Below are 12818 nucleotides of genomic sequence, written 5' to 3' on the forward strand. Positions count from 1 at the left end.
TCACATGCATTTTCAGTGTCAAAAAAGACTGTCACATGGTGCTGTTTGGAAGCAAAGGCTTCACAAATAGAGGACTCGAGTTGTATCAACACATCAGTTGTTGAGTGCATTTTTCTGAATCAACACTGAATCGGTGATAAAATACCCTCTTCTCAAGGTACCAAATCAACCTTGCATTGACCATCTTCTCTATGATTTTACATAAACAAAATGTCAATGCAATAGGTCGATAGTTTGCTGCTAAAAACTTGTCCTTACCGAGTTTTAAAAAGGCTAAAATAATGGCTAGTTCCCAAACACATGGGTAACTATGATCATGTCATATTCTATTAATAATGCTTAAAATAAGTAACTGTATTAAAATGTACATGTTTAACCATTGCATATGGAATTCCATTAGGTCCAGGGGTGGTTTCGTTACATGTAGTGAATGTGGAATAGAGTTCTCTTTCAGTAAAAGGAGAATTATATGATTCTTCCCCTCCTGTTGCAAAATTTAAAATTTTCTTTTCTTCAATGCTTCTGTACTGGGGACCAGGAGCTTCTACACTCTTGCGTGATACATTTGAAAAGTGGTCAGCCAGGGCATTGCTAACTTCATTTGCTTCAGTCACATACTGACCATTCACTTTCAACAATGGTGGTGGGTTTGTGGTAAATTTGCCGGCAATCTTTTATATTTTCCTCCATACAGAAGATGTTGGTGTTCTACAATTAATGGAGGAAACAAAAGCCACCCAAAATTGGCGTCTAGCTTCTTTTATTACACAACGGAACTGTGCTCTACACTTTTTGTATATTATCAAATTTTCATCCATATGGCATCTACGCAATCTAGTAAGAGATTTTCTGGTGGCTCTGTGCAAGGCTGTTAATTCTGAAGACCATCACGGGACTGGTCGTCTTTTAAATAGTCCTGTGGTTCTGGGAATCAAATTGATTCCTGCTGTATGGAGAATTCCATTCAGTAGGTCTATGGCATCATCAACACTCTCAAACTGCTCTGCACTACCCTTGATTTCACTTAGCTCACAAAATTTAACCCAGTCTGCCTTGTCTAGATTCCATCGTGGCGATCTTTGTAAAGGCGGACCCTTGTTGGTGTTTATAAGGATTGGTGCATGATCACTAGTATGCCAATCATCTAATGTCCTCCAATGGAAATCAAGGAGGCAGCTAGAGCTTGCAATTGAAAGGTCAATGCATGAAAAGGTACCTCTTTGAACATGGAAGTGTGTGGGCTCTCCTGTATCAATGAGTTCCACATCCTCATTCTCCACAATTGATGGGATAATATTGCCCCTTGTATTTGCCAAAACATCACCCCATAAAGGATGTCTACCGTTCATATCTCCCAGTAAGAGAAAAGGTTGAGGGAGTTGTTGAATGACCTCTAATAAATCATCAAATAAAATACTATCATTTGGAGGTAAGTACAAAGAGCATATTGTATATTTTCTCCATATATCGATTTGTACAACCACTGCCTGCTGGGGTGTACGAATAGACAAATGTATTTGGGGAACAGCTCAACGAACGTACATGAGACTTCCGCCATGGCTCCCTACTTGTTGATTATATGGTGTTCTATAGCTAACATACTCTCGAGGATTAGGAGCATTAGCATCAAGCTTACTTTCCTGTAGACATACAATTATGGGGAATGTTCATGAATTAGGATTTTAAGTTCTTCATATTTGGCCCTTAAACCCTGAAAATTCCACTACAAAATGGAGGAGAAAACTATGGATTACTTCTGGAAGACATCTTGGATGAGGTCTTCCCATTAGCAGTTTTTAATCTAACATTATTACCTGTAGGTTTCTTCAGAGATGGTCTCGATATGTTGGGTTTTACACTTGTATTTTTCTTTGTCTTTCTGATCTATTTGTTGAGGTGGATGGTGGACCTCAACTTGAATTTCTGATTTATTCAGTTTATCTTCTGGTTCATTAGAAACATCAACAGACAAAACATCAAATTTATTTGATGTCATAACATTAATGTGAGTGAGAGAGATGGAGGTCTCTCTCTTTTACGATTAATTGATGGTGGGTTTCTAGGTTTTTGCACCATTCCCACTACAGGTGCATCAGGTAAGTTGGTTTTGAGTGGACCCTCCATCAAATCAGGCAAGGACATGGCCTGTGAGAGGTTTGTAATAGTTTTTGTAATGGGGGACGAGGGTTGTACAGAAATGGGCAATGCCTTAGTGTTAATACGCCGTGGTAAAGCCTCAGGAGGTAATATGCTTACCTTGTCATTTGACATTTTATCAGATGGTATATTTATTTTTCTAGAGCTATTGGCAGTACTAGGTGGGTTTGATTTTAATACCTTGGCATAGCTATTAGATTTATTTAATAGTCTATTGGCATGTTCTTAACTTATAAGTTCTAAAATAGATTTGTTAAGGGCAGCTTCTTCCAACTTATATCGCTCGCAGCTCTTGTCAGTGGATTTATGATTTGAGTTGCAATTTAAACACCTCTCTCCAAGTGCACATACTCCACGGTAAGAATTGGAGCAATTACCACATGTTTTCTCATTTTTGCAAAACTTAAACAGATGTCTAAATTTAAAACAATTAAAACACTGCAGTGGCTTCTGCTTGAATAGTCGTACTTTAATTATTTCGTTTTCAATAGTAATATGGAATGGTACATCAGCATCCTGGAACGTAAGGATTATCTTTGATGTACCGGGGACTTTGTGAACTTTCCATACATTTAGTGGACACATGGCCAGTATCTCCTCCGCTGTAAATTCATATAGATCTCTGTTAAAAACTAACCCCCTTCCGTAGCTAAAATTTAGGTGGGGTTTGACATCTAACTTAATGTCATCATTACTTGTTTTCATGTTGGACAATATTGCAGACTGTGTACTGGATTTGGCATGGATAAGGAAACTATTTTTTTTCCAAAACGAGATATATCACCTGGTGCAATAGTTCATACTTTTTTTCTGAATCAATTTTCATATTTTAAAATAATTCCATGTAACCCCCTTTGATTCAGATATAAGCCACATCGGTGGTTTTGGCTTTCTCTGGGAGGGCATAACTAAATCTGCGTCTTTTTCCAACCAACCAATCGGCAGGCCTATACACATACAAGTCTTTTGGTACCTTATCGCAGAGAGCACTAGCGATATTCAAGTTATTAATATTATTCAAGTTACTTATTGCACTAAATGCTTCATCATAACTACTGTAAGATATCCATGAATTCCATGTTTCAGCTTCAAGTTTCATCCTTATTTCTTTTATGCATCCATAGCATAAGTTTCTTCGTGTTACCCAAATTACTCGATTTTGAAATATCAGTAGAATGGTCCTTTCCCGTTCCAAGGTCATCAACAGAACTTTCCCTATTCACATTATCAGAGGTCATCAACAATGCCGTGGGGGAGTCAGCAAATCCAGGGGATGGGGAGTCAGTATTTGAAGGGGGCATATTTAAGGGTGGGATTTTCTTTGTTTTTCGTTGGTTTTGTTGGTTTACCTGCTTGAGAATTTTAAGAAAGTATCATACATTAGAAAGGAAATTTGCATTCTCCACTATCGGCACAATGAGAGTATACAACCCAGATGGTCCACTCCATACCTTACCCGAGGATAGCATCAAAACAAATAGAGGCACAGGTGTAAGCTAAACCCGCCTGTTAGGACTGAGACCAAGGATATATGGAATCAACCTCCCCATATCTATAATGATGGGTTTCCAGCCATAAGCCAAGAGTCCCACCTCAAGGATTGGATCCCCCTGGATTCCGATGACCCAACCCTTGAGAGTAGTTCTGCCAAAAAGGTCCAAACCATCTTTGGGATGGCTGAGATCATAAAATACTCTCATATATAGCTTTGAATGCGAATACCTCCCAACCCTGATGCCTTCTCCCATTCATCTAAGCAGGCAGTAATAACGAATGTGGAAATATCCACGCCATTTAAATAAAATAAAAATAAATAGATAAATAAGTAAATGAACAAATAAAAAATATATATATAAACATATATATATATATATATATATATATATATATATATATATATATATATATATATATATATATATATATATATATATTTATATATATATATATATATATATATATATATATATATATATATATATATATATACACAGTATATATATAACTTAAGAGTAATAATACTCATAGAGTTAGGCCAGTAAGACAAAAGAAAGTTGATCAAATTAGGAGAAGGTCGAAGAAATATTGAACAGAAGGAATAGATGAAAGGGAGAGAAATTTAGATTCAAACTTGGGGAGCAATTTCCGCAAGTTCGAGAGCCCTTTTGCCTGTCACAATTCTTCAACAATATGAAGAAACCACATGACTGCGTCAAGGCATTCTCTCATTAAGAGGGAGAACAATGGTTTGATTTTGGAGTGTCCTTCTCATAGAAGAGATGCTTACCATAGCTACAGATTCTCTTCTACCGTTACCAAGAGGGATGTAGCCATTGAACAATTACATTGAAGTAGATAACCCCTTGAATGAGAAAAAATTGTTTGATAATCTTAAGTGTTGTCAGGTGTAAGAGGACAGGAGAGTATGTAAAAAAATAGGCCAGACTATTCAGTGTATCTATAGGCAAAAGGAAAATGAGTCATAACCAGTGATATGGATCCAAAGTAGTATGGTCTGGCCAGTTGAAGGACCCAATAACTCTCTAGCAGTAGTATCGCAACGGGTGGCTGGTGCCCATCGCAACGGGTGCCTGGTGCCCTGCCCAACCTACTACCTGCTACTTGCTCATCAAGGAGCCTGAGGAATTTAACCTACTTGTTGTGCAGCCACCACAGGGCCAATAGAGAATGTATCCATGTTCCTGTGGATCACGTCCTGCAGGTAGTGGGCTGTGAAGGTCGGTGGATGCTTCCACACACCTGCTTGCAAGACCTGCATCACAGAGTAGTTTTTCCTGAATGTTAGGGTCATCCTAATGCCCTTAACGCCATGGGCTCTGGGTCATCAATTCTGTGGTGAAGGATTGGATTCAATGCTCGGTCTATGGCTTTACGAATCCAAGCAGAGATGGTGTTCTCCCTGATCCTCCTCTTGACTTTCCCCATGCTAGCAAAGAGTGCTGACCCTCAGGGGAGAGCTGCTGCAGTTCTTTGGAAGTAGTACTTCAAACTTCTCCCTGGACACAGTAAGTTGATCTGGATCATCAGTTACATTATGAAGATTCCCAATCCCGAAGGGCTGGAATCAAATATCCGCTACTCTTGGATTTTGAGTCTTGGTGATAAACTCAGGCATGAGGACGACCATTACCGCCCCCCATCCCCTTGAATAGGAGACGTCATAGGAAAGACCATGGCCGAAACCAACAAGAACAGGAAAACCGTCTTCAAAGTCAGGTGAAATTTTGATGTCTGTCATAATGGTTCATGGGGAGTGCCCTACAGGGGCCAAAGGACACGAACCATGTTCCATGGGGTTGGTGTAACTTCTGACTGAGGGCAGGTAAGTTCGAAACTCCATATGAGGAGAAACAACTCCATCAAAGAGGAAATGTTAACTCTTTTCAACCTAAAGGTGAGGCTCAAGGATGAGCGGAAGCCTTTCACCGCAGAGACCGAGAGAAGTTTCTTTCCCTAAAGGTATAAGAGGAATTCTGCTATTGTTGGAATAGAAGCACCGAAGGGAAAGATACCCCTTCCACGACACTGACCACAGAATACAGTCCACTTAGCCAGTCCAGACAGGGTCTTCACAATTTTTGCAAAAAGCCTCTCCCATAGAGGAGATGCTGGGTAGTCTCCAGGCATGAAGTCGTAAGGATTTCTCGGCTTTGTAAAAGATATTTATGTGCGGTTATCTGAGTAGATCGTGTTGTGGAAGGAGTTCTCTTGGGACCTCCATCATGAGCTGTAGAAAGTCCGGGTAACATTCGGCATAATGCTCTAGTGAAGCAATGAGGGTTACTGATAGGTTTACCGATAATTTTGACTTGTTGAGCACCCTTCTCATCAGACAAAACAGGGTAAAGGCATAAACGGTGATGTTGTCCCACCGTTCTTGGACTGGAGCTTGCCAGAGAACATGGAAATCCGGGACTGATGAACAGTACAGTGGGAGCCTATTGTTCAGGGATATCGCCAACAGATCCATTCTTGGGGAACTCCACAAAGTCAGGAATTTGTTAGCTACTGGATGATTCAAAGATCACTCGTAGCCCACTATCGGGTCGATCTGCTCAGATTGTCTGCGAGAACTTTCCTCTTGCCTGGAATGAAGCAAGCTGATAGGGACACCGAGTTGTCTTTTGCCCATCTTAGCATCTCTGATACTAGATGACAAATGGGCAGCAAAAAACGTAACAACGGTGCTGTTGTTGCTCATCAACACCACCGAGTGACCTGCCAGGAACTGATGGAACTGTTGTAAGGCTAGAAAGGCTGTCCTTATCTCTAGGAAATTTATATGCTGGTACCTTTTGGACTCTGACTAGAGCACAGAGGCTGTGGTGCAGCATATGGAACCCCCAACCTTCTTTTGATGCATCTGAAAAGAGCAACAATTCCAGGGAGGAACAAGAAGGTCAACTCCTCAGTGGAGATTCTCGTTTGCCACCCACCATCTCAGGTTCGCCCGCGGCTTGGGCCCATTCCAGACCAGGATATCCAGAGTCCTTGCGTTGGACCTACCTGGATTTCAGCTGCCGCTAAAGAGATCGAATTCGTAGGTGGCCCTTGCGGACTGGTCGGATGAGGGATGTCAAATAACCTATGAGACGTAACCACCGCTGGGCTGAGAGAGCAACACATTGGAAGAACGGGCTGCCACCTTCCTCAGCAAAGACTATACTGGTGTCGATTATCCTACTTAAGTATACCAGTCTCAGGGATGGAAGCAGGGATCACTTCTCGAGATTTACCATGATCCCCAGATAGTGACAAAATTTGAGAAGTCTGTCTCGGTGTTGAAGAAAGGTCATCAGTGAGTCTGCTAGAATCTGCCAGGTATCTTGTGAGTGCCTGTTGACACGGTGAAGACTCTCATGAAAACCAGGGGTGCTGTTGAAAGACCAAAGCACAGCACCTTAAGCTGGTATTGCCTGTTGTCGTGGATAATCCTTAGATACTATTTTGAAGACAGATGGACAGGGATCTGGAAGCATGCATCATTGAGTCTCAGTGTGCACAAGAAGTCTTGTAGTCTTATTGTTTTTATGACCGTGTCTGGCATCTCCATGCTGAACAGAGTTTGTAGAACAAACTTGTTCAGAGCTGAGAGATCTATGACTGGTCTCCAGCTTCCAGATGCATTTTTCACAAGTAAAAATCAACTGAAGAAGCCTGAAATCTGTTGAGGACCTCCTCGAGAGCACCCTTCTCCAACATGGTTTGGACTTCGGCCTGGAGGGCCAGCTCCACGGATCCCTCCGTGTAGGAGATTGATGAAACTGTATTCTAAGTCAATGGAAGGAGAGATTGCGTGAGTGGAATGCGATACCCTGAATGAATAGCGGAGATTGTCAGGGTTCGGCCCCAAGCTGCAACCAACTCTGTCACCAGTATTACAGGCTGTGCCATCAGCACTGCAGGTATCCCCCCACTGGTGGGAAAGTGGGAGGATTGCTCTCCCTAGTGGGAACAGCCTCTCCCACTATCTCTACCTCCTTAGCCTCCTTGATGTGCCTTAGTGCCCTTTAAGCTCTGGCAGGAAAGGGCTTCCTTAATGAGCTTTCGGAAGAGCCTGCAGTCTTGCTGGTCTGCAATGCCCATGGAAACATGAATCCTGGTTGTAATTGAGGAAATGCACATATTAGACTAGTCTTTGGGTGCCTCTGGTACTTCGAATCTGCGTATGGGGTCGGACAGTGGGGAAGAGGTCCTCGAAGAGATTGTCTTTTCCAGAAGGAGCCTGCCTGGGTGTACTCGTGGAAGCTGCCGATAAGTACTTACCTGAGGCAGCAGCGCCAGAAACTGCCAAACTCATCACCTTCACCAAAGCGTTAAACCATGGAATGTCCTTATCGAAGGATGGAATCAAAGAAGGCTTCTCACTGGGCAGGTTACAGAATGGGGAACTCTTCCTAGGAATCCAGGATTTGGGAGCCTGAAATGGAAAGAGAGGTTACTTACCTGTCCATAAAGGTACCAACTAGGCTCTCGCTCTGGTTTGGAAGAGCGAGTTGGAGAAAGCATAGGAGATCGCTCTGGAAGACGTACTGAACTCTTTGGGGCGACTATAAATGGTACCGGTTAGCTGTGTTCCACTGGTCGGTTGCTCGCTGCTGGGTGGACGCATGGCACTTGGCGCTCACACATTACCGGCTGGGTGCGAGTTGATGGAAGTTGGTGAGTAGCTACGTCGCTACGGGTTACCAAGTGCTCGCGCGAGCTGATGATGAAGAGCGCTCAGGGGCTGGTTCTAAAGCTGCTATTAATGGTCTGGGTCAGTATGGGATATGCCTGCGAACAGGAGGACAATCACATGTGGACTGCAGATCACGCTCAGGAAGTCCAGACCTGGAAGAGTCACAAGGTGCGTAGCAACCGAATGGCGAGTGGTTACATGCAGACGCACACTCGCGAGAAGACAGTTCATCCATTGTGGTAGGTAACAAACAGCTGGGTCACTCATCGCCTGGATGTACGCTGGAATGCACTGGCGCACAGGAGACTGCTCACTCGCTGACGCGTGGTATGTGTAGGGGCTGGTTCACATACTGACGTGCTTCTGGAACACTGACTAGGAGAAGTACTGTGATCACAAGGGGCATCATGGGAGTTCCTTCTGTCTGTGCTGAAGGGCAAGGATGGAAATTGCTGGGTAGCGTGGCATGCTCTGCATTCCTGCTATGAAAGTGCAATGGTCTAGATTCTCTTAGGGGAAATGCAAGCACTGCTGGCCTCTGGAAATGGAACAGGCTGTGGTGAGGATGGCGCGGGTCGAACTTGCAGGGGGTAAGCAACATTTACAGGCAAACCATGCTCCAACAGGCTGTATAAGGGTGGAGGCAAAGCCAGCCACCAGTTAGAAGAACAACATGGCAGAGACCACTCCAGGGAAGACCTAACCCGAGAACAGAAAAAGGTGACCCCCAGGGGCACAGAAACATTCCTTGGACTTTGCCCCCCCCCCCCTCCCCTGCAGGGGAAACATACTCAGGGCAAGGGGAAGCGCAGTCGTCGGCAGCAGGGGCTGCAGCAGGCAAAGGTGGAGAACTCAGAACTGGCAACACAGCACTCAGCACTGGCAGCAGAAGCAAGTAACTCCTCCGTAACAAAGCCTTCACAGCTCTTCAGAGGGGGATCCAACTCCACCTCCAAGGAAGCTGCTGTGCACTTCCTCTCAGCACCCAACTGCAGCAATTCCACAAGACCTTCCTTCGATGAGGGACCAGCAACACCAAGGGTTGGCCAAATCTGCAACAAATCGTTTATTGAAAAGGACTCCCCTGCAGAAAAGGGCAGCGTCGCTTCACTAGGGGAAGCAGCAGCATCCTTGGTACCTAAGGGTTCACCAAGAGATAAATGGAAGAGATCAAGGGGTTGAAGAAGAAGTCTAAGGTTTCTTCGACTATTAGGATGTTCCCAAAGGAGAAGAATCCTTCTTTGACTTCTCACGCTGCCATCTAAATCTCTCCCACTAAGAGGAAGACCACTCCCGACTCTCCTCACAAGTGTCGTCCTGCATACACGGTCGTCCTCTACAGGATAAAGACAACAAATGCGGGTCAGTCTCGATTGAGGACATGGAGGGGCCGCATTTGCACCCTTCAGGTCCTGGACAAGTTCGTATGACAACTGGAAAAAATCAGACTCACGCCTGAAAAGGAGAAAAAGAAAACAATTACTGTAGTCAATAAAGAGAAGAATATTCGCTCTTGGACGAACCAAAAGAAAAAGTGGCGAGACAACACAGGTGTGTGTGAACAGGGCAGCTGGTCCTACTCCCTCTAACTAGCAGTGGGGTAGTTACACCTCGCTAAAAGTCTTATGGCTAGTCTTCCAGCCTCGACGAAAGTTTATCCCTAATAAAGAGCAAATGGATTTGTACTTAATATCGGAACAAATACTATTGGAGTACATAAATACAAAATGATAAAAGAGATTCGTAACAAAATGAAATTCAATTCCTTAATGGGAGCTGTGTTGTATCAAGGAAATATTGTAAGCCGAAACTGCTGTAACATGAAGAATTAAGCTACTGGGAGAAGCAAACTTGCACCTACTTTCCTTTGCCAACTGTCTCCTTTGCTACCACCAGAGGAGTCAAGGTCTGAATGACAAAGATGGAAGCCACAATTGCTTCCTCGGCAGCAACGGCAAAAACTACACAGGGAATTACCATCACATGGGGAGTATTGGGAACACTCACTGACAGTGGCACCACATTACACAACACAGGAATCATCAATGGGAAGTTGGAGTTCATGAAAATCCCAAATAGTCACATTCTTTCAGATAAGGTAATCATTATTTACAGGTGACCTTCGGGTAAATCCCTCCCAGCAGCAGGATAATAGTGCAGTGCAGGCCGAGCTAAAATCGAAACAATACGTAGTCTTCACATTCAGAAGGAAACGAAAGACACTCACTTTACGGGAAAGACTAAATAATGATTTCACCCCTTCCACCAAAAGATACAAAATACTTGTGGATTCACGAATTAAATAATTTTAAGAAATGCTTTACTTTTCAGGTTGCTTCCGCATGTCACAAGCAAGTGCACCCTAAAGAAACTCGCTTGAAACAAAACAAAATAAAGAAAATTAAGTAACTCAAAATAGATGGCAAACAGTAATTATTGATTCTAAAATAATAAAAAAAAATATAGTACAGTACTATACTGAGCTACTTAATGGCAAGGAATAAATTTATACAAACAAGTGTAGCAATGCATACAAAATACATTTGTTGCTTGATATGTAAAAACTAAATGCCCGTTATGTTCTTTTCATGAAGCCTACGGGCTTCAAAATTCATACACTTTATAAAACATAAAACTACCATACTAAAAAACATTAATAAATCAGAACTCACTTGTCAAAGAATTCACAGTTGGATCAACATGACAGTAAGGCACTTACCTGTAATATGAAAAAAAGATTTAAGTACAGTAAATCTATCCCAAATGAAAAAAGTACAGTACAGTATGTAAAATAAAATAAAAACAGAATAATATCAATACCAACAGGAACACAATTAGTAATACTTCTAAGATAGGATAAGTGATGGAATTTCATAAAAGTGCAGTCATACTAAAATATTCCTGTCTCAATCTATTATCAGAAATACAGTGTGCAATAAAGTATTTGGTTACACTTCAGAGCATTATCTCCAACATAGAGGCCATGTGAATACAGGACTTCTTTTGACATCATGCTAGAAGGATCTATTCATAAATATACTCACACACATGTTATTCGAGTGAGGCAGGTCATAATAATTAACGGATATTGACATAGGAAAAAATCAATTTTTAGGAGAGATAGCCATGTCGTCCTGATGGAAGTTCCTCAAAGGCCGCTTTCTACTTTGGATATTTCTGCAAGTGATAAACCAGAGACTTTTACCTAAGAAGTATCTCAGGGTTCTTATCCCCTGGAGGGAATATTCTGAGATATGGTGTATACAACAGGGACATGTTTAAATCAAACCACAGCTATCCTTCCCCGAATAGAGTTAATCTTGTCTCGAAGGACATGGGATAGGATTGGAAATATGGGCGAGAGAGTCGTTACAACTTCCAATCCCAGTGTGTTACTACAAACACATTTCCTGCATCACCATTCCAGGAGGAGCCATTGCATGATACCAGTCCCACACCAAAAATTGGGAGGGTAATGAAAAGTAACAGGCAGGTCCATCAGGACAACAAGGCTATCTCACGCAAAAAATAGATTTTTCCTATGTCAAAACCCATTTTTTTTGGGCTCGAGCCATGTAGTCCTGATGGAAGTGTACCCGAGATCTAATATTCTCAGTTGTGGCCAGATGAAGGTTTTAGCCCATTAGAGTTCCTAGAAATCCCAAATTATATAAGGACCAGGTCCCATTATAAGTAGTGTGACAGGGAAAGTTGTGTCTACACTTCCACATGAAAGTTGGGATGATTATCCAAAGCTATGAACGCAAGTAAGTTGATTGTGAATCATATAGGAAAAAAGAAATTTAATTGCAGTCCCACTCACTGCGAATAAAATCTTGTCCCACGTAGTCTATCAGACCAAAGTCCGAAAAAGAAGGGTTAAAAATGGATTGATTGATTGATTTCAAGTTTTCAGGCTTCCTGACATCATTTATTTAATATAAAAGATATAAGAATATTCATTTAAAACCATAAAAGTTAATATGTCATGAGAGAAGCTTAATTTTTAGAAGAACTGCTTCTGAAATAAATCTAGAAATGCCGCTCGCATAGTAGGACACATTATGTCCAAGAATATTGGCAAGGATAAACCTGCCATCCTCACCTTGAGCCTCAAACAGATATCTATTACTTAAGTTATCATAATTGGGGCATTCGGTCAAAAAATGCCTCTGTTAAAGATACCAAACAACCGTCGCAATACGGTTGGTGTTGGCCCTTCAGAAGAAACTCATGTGTCAACCGAGTGTGACCAATGCGGAGACGTCTCCCACTTTTGGGGTATCATGCTACACCTCCAAAGAGATATGACATTTGTTACCTCTCTTATCTTATTGCCATCTAAACTATCCCAGTGCTGTTGCCAATAATTACAAAACCATTTCTTGATGTTAGGTAAGAAATCATTACAGGGAGGGACTGGGATTCCTTCTTGGTTTGTTTGATCAATTGATTTGAA

The 12818-nt window shown here is 42.2% G+C and overlaps 1 protein-coding gene across 3 annotated transcripts in view; it reads right to left on the reverse strand.

Moving 5' to 3' along the window:
• Nucleotides 1-12818, reverse strand: part of LOC137658690 (uncharacterized) — a 376764-nt gene that overhangs the window by 32569 nt on the left and 331377 nt on the right. Inside the window, exon 2 of one of the 3 annotated variants that reach the window (XM_068393678.1) lies at nucleotides 11032-11078. The exons of 1 other annotated variant lie outside the window; for it this stretch is intronic. The gene's annotated coding sequence lies outside the window, so the exon portion shown is untranslated. Of the gene's footprint in view, nucleotides 1-10683; nucleotides 10739-11031; nucleotides 11079-12818 lie in introns of those variants that run through there. One more of the 3 variants, XM_068393680.1, reaches the window with a different exon arrangement.

The sequence above is a fragment of the Palaemon carinicauda genome, chromosome 19 (assembly GCF_036898095.1).
Source record: "Palaemon carinicauda isolate YSFRI2023 chromosome 19, ASM3689809v2, whole genome shotgun sequence".
Classification (NCBI taxonomy): domain Eukaryota; kingdom Metazoa; phylum Arthropoda; class Malacostraca; order Decapoda; family Palaemonidae; genus Palaemon; species Palaemon carinicauda.